Below are 9179 nucleotides of genomic sequence, written 5' to 3'. Positions count from 1 at the left end.
GGCGGGGCGCCGCCATTGGCCGGCGGGCGGGGGGCGGGCGCGCGCGGGTTGGCGGCGCGGCGGGGCCGGGCCCGCGGATTGGAGCGCGCGGCGGCGCCGGGGTCAGGGACGGAGGCAAAGGGCGGCGGGCAGCGCGAGCCGCTCCGGGCGCGGCGGCGCCCCCTGCGGGGCGGTGGCGGTGCTGAGCCCCCCCGGGTCCCTGCCCGTGGCGGCCGCTCCGGAGGGCGGCGGGGAATGGTCCCGGTCCGGAGGGCCCGGCCTTGGCCGCGGTACCGGTGCAGGGCAGCGTGAGGGCGGGCCCGGCCCAGATGGGCGGTGCGCGCCGGCTCGGCGCGGAGGCGTGGGCTGGGAGTTCGCCCCGAATGCCCCGTCCGTGAGGCGGGAGCTGCCGGCCTCGGAGGGAAAATCCCCTGACGGTGGTTTATCATAAAATGGGAGAATGGTTTGGGTTCCAAGGGACCTTACGGATCACCTCGAGGCAGTCTCCTGCCGTGGGCAGGGACACCTTCCAGCAGACCGGGCTGCTCGGGGCCGTCCGGCCGCGGCGCTGCCGGTCACGGGTGGTGCGCGGCCTCCGTGGGCAGCGCGCTCAGCGCCTCGTCACCCTCACGGCAACACAGCAGCTCGGCTGCACAGCCCGCCTGTGCCCCCGCTTTCAGCTCGCACCCGGTGCCCTTTGTCCTGTCACTACTGTTATTGACAAGGAATCCTTCTGTGTCTGCCCTGTGGGTTCCTGAGTTCCTCGGGTTGCCCCCAGGTCTTTACACAACCCTCTCGTATACTGTACCAAGCACCTGTTTGTACACAAACTTGTCAATGCATTGCCTGAGGTAATGTACCAATTGTCAATTGGTGCCGATTGGTAATGTGTCAATTGGTAAGGTACCTATTGACGTGACGAAAATTGTGGAGAAGAGTCGGAACGTTCCTGCAATGTTCTCTCGGAATGGTTTGAGAGGAGAGAGCTCTCCCTTGGGTGGGAAATACCGTGTGTCAGTGAGGTAAAAAGCATAAACACTTTATGCAAGATAATGAACAGACTTTATCACGGCGTGTTTTAAAGCCTATTTGACATCGTCATTCCCGTAAAAACAGATGCAGGTTCTGTAGGACTTGGTTTGCACAGTGGTTGGGCTCCATTGGATTCTGCTGGCTGCAACTGATTTTCATGCTGCTCTCTTCTAAATCCAAGATCTTTTTCAGCATGGCGTTCTCTGCTGAGTGAAACTACAGGTTTTTCATGTTACTCACATTAAAAGAAGATAAAAGCACAGTTTTCAGCTTTGAGGCAGAATATTAGAACAAATATTAAAACAAACAAACAAAAAAACCCGAGCAGTTTGAATAAAATATTATGTATATTTGATTTAGATATTTATTTATTTAGCAAATTTTAATTTAAATTATAATTATTTATAATCTAAAAACTCACTCAGATTACTTTTTCTCTCTAGTTAATATGCAGTCATTAGCTTGTACAAAATAACTCCCCCCCCCCCCAAAAAAAAACCAAACCAAACTTCCAGCAAAACAAAGGAAAAACTAAAATCCCGTAGGCAAGAAGGTGTGCAGAAGGGCGTTGGAAGTAATATTGTTGAGGAGGAGATTAGAAGTAGTGAGTAGGTGGAAATGGAAACAGAGATGTGGGCAGGGATTATGCAGTTTTCAGGGTGAGAACAAAGGACCTGGATTTTATACAGTAAAAGGATGAGAAAATCAAGGATTATTCTGGAAATGGGATTGACCCGGAATATGTCTTTGGTGGCATTTTGAGTCCAGTGCCTCAGAGGTGGAGACACAAAGAAGTGAGAGGAAGATACTGTGCATCATAAAATGCTAGCTGCTAGGGTGACATCAATGGAAGTTGGTTTGTGACCCATCTAAGGAAAGTATGTCAATTATGTTGCTAGCAGAAATCAAAATAGGATGTGGACAGGAAAAAGCAGCAAACAAATATGTTCATTTCCTCTTTTACATATGGGACAGTCTATATGTGCTGTCTTTTCAGCAACATCAAATTGTTACAAAAGAGGAGAATAATCAGATAATAATTATAGACTATTTCTAGACCTCCACCACAAAAGACATTGAGGCTTTCAAAGCTCAAATGTCAGCAGTGTAGAGATAGAGCAGAGCAAACAGCAGTAAATCTGTCTTTCACCATACAGCTCTCGAGGTGAGGTGAGGACGCGCGTGCGAAAAATCATCTGCACTAAGCTCCCAGTAAAATGAAGGTCAAACACTGGTAGGGGACCTTTAGAATCCTTGAGCTTGTGATACTGCCCTGTTCAGTTAAATGTTCACAGCTTACCAGACTAATGGGGAAGGTCCCTTGTAGTAGGGAGCATCCTTGTAGCTTCCTGGTAGATTTTGTGCAAAAATCCATACTGCTTTTTTCTTCTGGCTAAGAGGCCACTTTAACAACCTTGGGATTGACAGTGCAGCTGTGATAACGTTTGCTCTTGTTTTGCTCTCTGCATTTTAAGGTGGTGTTGACTTCTGTGTGAGGAAAGCTTTCAAAGGGGAAGACCTTATGAACTCCATACCAATTATTTCCCCAGCAAACCTTTTTGATTCTTTCAAATAATGCCAATGGAAACTGAAGTCTGCCCTCCCCAAGTTACCTGGTTTGTATTCATCTCACATGACCTCATTCACGGAGGAAATGCATTCCTGGCACGAGGGAATTGTTTACAACAGAACTGTTTTCTCAATGACTGTGGAGCTGGAAATTGAATGCTAACATAAACATCATAACACCACTGCAAACTGCAGCTATACATAAAGCAATACTTAATTAATCTGACCTTCATAAATAACATCACAAAGTGTATAATTTTCAACAGTGAGCCGGCCAATGTCTGTATATACCCTGAGGATGGGGAGGGAGAAAGAATGGATAAAACATACTCATTACTCTGCTAATTAATCTGCAGAAGGAGCTTCAATACAACAGTGATGTGTTTAGAGAAGGACAGGGAATACAATGCAAGTAGATGAAAGCAAAATACAACAGCTGTTGCAGCTGTGGTTTTCTGCTTCCTCAGATTTGCTAATTTAGATCTTTCAACAGAGTTTTGCAGTGACAATTTTTGGGTTGAGATATTCAATATGAACCAAAGTGTGGCAACTATAGAATGAAAAGTATCATTTAAACATGGAGACAAGTTTGTGAATTGATATACTGCAGGACAAATGGTTGATATTAGAAATGTCCTTTTGATCTTAAAAGATACGTGCTCCCAGAACACATCAGCAGGTAAAAGAAACATGTCACACTTCCAGAGGTCTTTGGGACAAGGGATGAAGTTTTGGAAGAGCAGGTAGCATGGTTATATCCTCCAGCCTCTGGAGTCACTTGTGCCTGACTATTCATCTACGGAATTTTCTGGTTGTGTTTTCTGTGCATTGGGAAGGGCAGGGGAAGACCAGGATCCCATGGGCTACATTGTGATAAAGGTGGAGATGCCTTGGTGTGATTTCCATCCAAACTCTCCTACTGCACTTAGAAAAATAAATAGCAGTGACAGAGTAATTTCCATGGCCAGGCAAAAGACGTGTTTTATTTTCTCTTTCCAAAATAGCTTGCTTTCTTTTCTAGCCTTCCCCATTTTTTTTTTTTTTCTTATAACAAGCATAGATGTGGCGTCTAACAGCCCTCTTAAGAAATTTGCATTAATGGTTAAAAGAGATAAGAGCCATGTTAGTAATTCTGGAATTCCTGGGAAACTCAAGGTTTTAGAATAATGGCAGTGTAAGTAGGTGGTTCCTGTCAACCAGCTTTCATGATCCCTTATTTCTTGAAGTAGCATAGTTAATAGGAACACAAGAGCTGCTGCACTCCATCAGAAAAGGATGTATATAACATACTGTCTGTCCCTGTCCATTGTCTATAGAGGATACTTGGGATAGAGGAATGAAATGATGGCCAGTATACGGTAGTGACAAATGTAGGGTGACTGAAATGTGTATCACACCCAGTTGTTTACTTGGCTGCGCCTTCCCAAACCAAAAACCAGCCCCGCTGTGGCTGTACAACAACTCGTGTGCTGGTGCTCCTGCTGGCAGAGATCACAGAATTGTCTTTGTCTTGCAGGGCCCCACAGCTCCCAGAGCAGTGCTCAGCACCCTGTCCAGGTACCCTCTCTGCTGGAAAAATGCTAATGCTGTGGGTCTCCCTGGAAGGAAATTGCCTGTGCTGCTGCACTCTGTATCTCCCAGGAGGTGCTTGCTTGCAGCAGGGCTGGATCCCAGTGCTCTCACAGCCTCCAGCCCTTGCCACATTGAACAGGGCTGGGCTGATGGCCCAGGGGCTGCTGCAGAATCACTCCCCAGGGCTGTGCAGGCAGGTGGTGCTTGTGGGCAGCGGGGGCTCGGGTCGAAGCGGGGCTGCCTGCTGGCAGCAGAGGAGGTGTGGGTGCCTGATCGTGTGCTGCAAAAGCAGGTGACACGCACATATATAGCCCAGCCACCAGCCTGCTTCCCCAGGGCTGCTGCAGCTGCTTTGGGAAGAGCCCTCTGGAAACAAAAGTGCTCAAATCACTGTTTCAATCAGAATTGGTTCTTCACACTGTACTTCAAAACTTATTTAACTGCTTAGGATGTTTGGCATAGGTACTAGAAAGGAAAAAATGAGGAAAACAATATTCAGAATTAACTACTTGTAAATGATGAACCATTATTTGTTGTAATTTTTATTTTATTCTGAAGAAGTAACTGTACTGATATTTTGCATGTTGAACACTAGATCTATTGAAATAAAATTAATGACAACCCAGTAGTAAAAGAAAATCTTTACTTTCTCATTTGGAAAGACATAAATTAAACTTGGGGCCAAGACGATCTTGAACTTCATTTAGTATGTGTTTCTTTTAGTTTGGTACACCTACTTATATCAGACTTCACACAGGAACAATTTGCTGTTCACACTTGGGCATGAGACTCCTTTAGCTTGCTAAATATTCCTAGGGATGCTGTGGATTGTGGGTTGGAAAATAAGGCTGAGCAGCCTACCTTCTCCTCAGGTGGCATGGAAAAGTACTGCTGAAAGCAAGCAGGCACAGGAGGCAAGAGGCTGTGGCTGGTCCCTGCGCTCAAAGGTTCAGAGCTAAAACATGAAGTATCTGTAAGAAGTGAATGCAGGCCTTTAACACAGGAACATCCACTTTGTCTTGACATAAGTATCCACTCCCAACTGGTCTTATCACCTCAAAAATTATATTTAAGCAGATGGTTGCATTGCAAGTTCATGTTACAAGATAGCGCAGCTGATATTACAGATAACAGCAGTTGTCTGACTAGATGAAACTCCAGAGACACCAACTGTGAGTTCACCTGACACTGTAACAATACCCCCTGTGCCTCACTGCCCCTCCCACCGTATTTCATTTATCCCCTGGGAACACTCTACAGGGCCACAGTCATGGAGCATGTGCAGGAAAATGCTCTATAGGATTAGAAGCGATACACTGGGGAGTTTGAAAATGCAGTTCCATCAAAATCACCTTTCTTTCAGGTGTAGTATGATTTTCTCCACTACTTATTGTACCTTAAGTTCTGGGGAAGGGCATTCTTTTATTCCCAATGAAAAGCAATCCTTTTTCTAATGTGCAGACATGCTGTAGCCTTTACTGGAAAAAGCTTAGTGCTTGTGTTTTGAAAGTCTTAGTCATGAAATTGGTCTGTAGAGCCATTCCTACAATCAACAGTATTCCAAGATGTGACATGTCAGCGTTTTCTGGAGTTGCTGTGGCTTTCCACACCTTCCCCCTGCAGCCTTCCACTTGTCAGCACTGCCATCAGCCTTTCCTTCTTTTCCAGCAAAATCAGTTGCAACTCCTATCCTGCCTCACAGTTCTCCAGCTGGTTGCAGCTGCCCGCTTTCCCCAGTGTCCTAAGGAAGAGCTGAACGGCTGAGTGCAGAAACCAAGGATCTGCTGACCAGAGGGATCAAAAATACGCATTGCCTGGGAATCTGTGCTTCAGGGGCATGGAAGAGGAAAAAACGTCAGTGCTGTGCTTACTGTGGAATGACACAGGACACCTCCTGCTGAAAATTAGATAATGAGAGAAAGGGAAGAGGTTTACAGGCTTGAGAGCCCCCCTCCTCCTTTGTTTAGCAAACTCAGATATGAGTAATGTGAGGATTGCCACGGCTTCACCTTCCCTTGGCCCCTACTTGTCTAGAAAATCCACAGCTGCTGCAGTTATGATTTCTAAGCTCCTATTATGATAGCGTGACAGAGAGAGCTCTAACACAGAATTTCATCCATGGGGAAATTAGCTCCTTGGTCACTATACCTTTCTAGGCTTACAGGTAGAAACTCTAGGCAGACAGCTAAAGGATGGAGCCTTTTCTGGCTGTTTTCAACTATGTCCCTTAGGAATTACTATTGAAGCTACTGCACTGCTTGCTCAATGTTTGTATCATGTTTTGCATTCCCTCAGAGACGGTCTTTACCTACTACTGTCATCATTGCCTTCCTGGATATGTATTTTCATGAATGCTTTCACTTTTTAGCCAGATAGGGAACATTTTTGTAGTTAAACTTGCAGCAACTTCTGGCCTATGTCTATTCAGCAACTTGGTGATTAAGTTGCTCCACCCAAGCTGCTAATGTGTTTTTCAAAAATAGGAATAATTTTCTGCTTTGTATCATGCTTTTGGAAACACCTCCACGTAATCTTTAAAGACTGACAGGTCCTAAACTTTTGTGAGTCCTCTCTGTTTTAAAACTAAGCTACCAGTTGTACCACTTCAGCTAAGCCATGGCTATTGCACTCATGTTATGACTCGATCTTGTTACAAGAGACCACATTAATGATTTGCAGTCTTCATAGGCCTCTGGTTTTCTCAAAAACTTGCCTTTTGTAGCTGATCTTAGGCAGTTGCTGTGCTTGCAAACCACCACATTGCTCCCCAGGTCTTTGTGCCTCTCACTGACAGCTCTTGTTTCTAGAGCTGCTTGCCCTACCCCACGTTGCTGCGTGGGACAGCATTGTACTCTCCCATTGCTCTTTGCTTTACAGCTGCTCTCTTAAAAATACCAGAAGAACTGAAATTGCCACCTCCAGGTTCATGGCAGGTTCTCTGTCAAAGTCATTCAGACAACTTCGTTTGCTCAATCTTTTAACATGAATTAAGTCTGTTTCCAGTTCCAGGTAACACACAGGATATTGACAGCACTGGCAACAGGCTGGTGTTTATCTCTTGAATGAAATTACACAACCTCTGCCCTTGCCATTAGTCCCTGCTAATTTACCTTTGGCACGCACTGCAGAGAAGCTGCTGCTGCGCAATAGAAATTTAGATGTCTTGTACATAGCTCAGTTTTCCCCCTCTAACCCAAGAAACAGGTACAGAACAGGTTGCTGAGCACAAGCAATTCAACCATTCCTCCCTCTTGCACTACTACCACGTACATCAGAGTTGCTTGTGCTCCTCCAAGTCCATCTCCATCCTCTAAAAACAGCACAGCCCATTGCCTTCCTGCTGTCAGCCTGGGAAAGGGCAGTGTGTACAGATGGGCCTGTTGCTTTGAAGGGAAAAACAGCAATCAGAGACACTCTGCCAGCTTCTGATTTGTTGGATATAAGCTTGTTTTGCTATAAACACTGGAGAAATATTGGAACATAAAGAGCTTTGAAACAGGATTTAAAAAGAAATCACTGCTTTATCTTCTGTTTGAGAAAGGAAAAAAAATGGTGTGAACACAGAGGGTAAGTCATACAAAGAAAGAAAGAAATTGAAATTAAAAAAGCAAGTGAAAACCCCAGAAAATTAGTCAAGAGCAACAGGAAAGAGGTAGGCAAAAATTGCCAATTAACATTCACATCAAAAGAAAATTCCCATCAAAACCTTTTTCTTCTTGTAAGAAGCATCATGCATTTCCAGTATGTACTGCAGTGAAGTGAGCACGCTTCACACAAAAGAAGGCCCAAGAGAATAAGTCAAACAGCCTCAAAGCCTGTGGAAACCATTTTATACTTTATACACAACTAGAACAAAACCCCATAGGAGCCCTGAGTGCCTTGTTCACCAGTCAACTTCCAAGCTGTGCCAGCTCCAGGGAATCTGAAGCACAGACCCTACACATTTCTGTGGATTCCTTTATCCCATGTAGAGTCTCAGACTGCCCAGGATGAACTACACCACTATGTCCCACTACCCCACAGAAACCCAATAAATGCTCCAGCACATTTGTTCCCAGCTGGACTGAGCCCATCCAAACCTGGAATGGGCAGGAGCCTCTCTGTGCTCCAGGTGCTGGATGGAGGTAACTTTGCAGCGCCTCCCTGCTTTGGGTGGGTGGTTGCACAGATCCCTGCCTGCTTTGGTGAGGTGTTTGTCACCAGCATTCCTACACACAGGAGTGTAAAAGAAAACATTTTAGAATTACAGTGACAGAGCAAGGCAAGACACAAACATACTGGTCCACAGCAAAACTAGAGGAGGTATAAAGATTAAAACAGTAATAATTTCTTTGCTGTTCAGTTGTCTGTGGAGCAACTAATAGCTGCGATTAATTAATTAAAACATAATTAAAACTTCAAGTGAGGTCATGCTCAGTCAGGCAAGAGCATGAGCATTTCAACTGGCAACTTAAATAGGACATTTAAAAACAGTAATCAGTTAATTTTTCCAGATTTTCTAAAATCTTACATTACAAGCAAAAGTCTTGATAGGTCAGGGCCTCCCTGCTACAGCCCATGCCCTAGCCTTCAAGGAGGAGAGGAAGAAGAAATTATAATTTGAATTCCTGCAGTTTTAATTGTTTTCTTAATTTTCTATTGGGCAAACCATTCATCTGGATCTGCTAGAGCCAAAGTCACAGCTGCGAGTACCAGTCCCCATTTGCCACTGTATTTCCTGAATGAGATGGTTATTTATAGCCATTTCCCCAGCCTCTTGCCTAGCTGGCTCGCTACTGCTGAGACACGGACAGAGAAACAGCAGAAAGCAACTACTCCAGCTGAGATTTTTGTAACAAGTTACCTGTGGATGGTCATTGGACCAACAACAGTGAGTCAGAGGAAATTACTGTTTATAGTTGACAGAACGCATGTGACACTGAGCATGTTTGAAAGCAAGGTCCCTGCCTTGAATAGCTTGGATTTAAATGAGTTGAGGCAGCAGAGGAGGAGTGAGGGCAAGCAAAAGCAAGTCCTGCCAATTCATG

The sequence above is a fragment of the Erithacus rubecula genome, assembly GCF_903797595.1.
Source record: "Erithacus rubecula genome assembly, chromosome: 3".
Lineage (NCBI taxonomy): Eukaryota > Metazoa > Chordata > Aves > Passeriformes > Muscicapidae > Erithacus > Erithacus rubecula.
The sequence above is the reverse complement of the archived record's forward strand: the minus strand, read 5'-3'. Positions refer to the sequence as shown.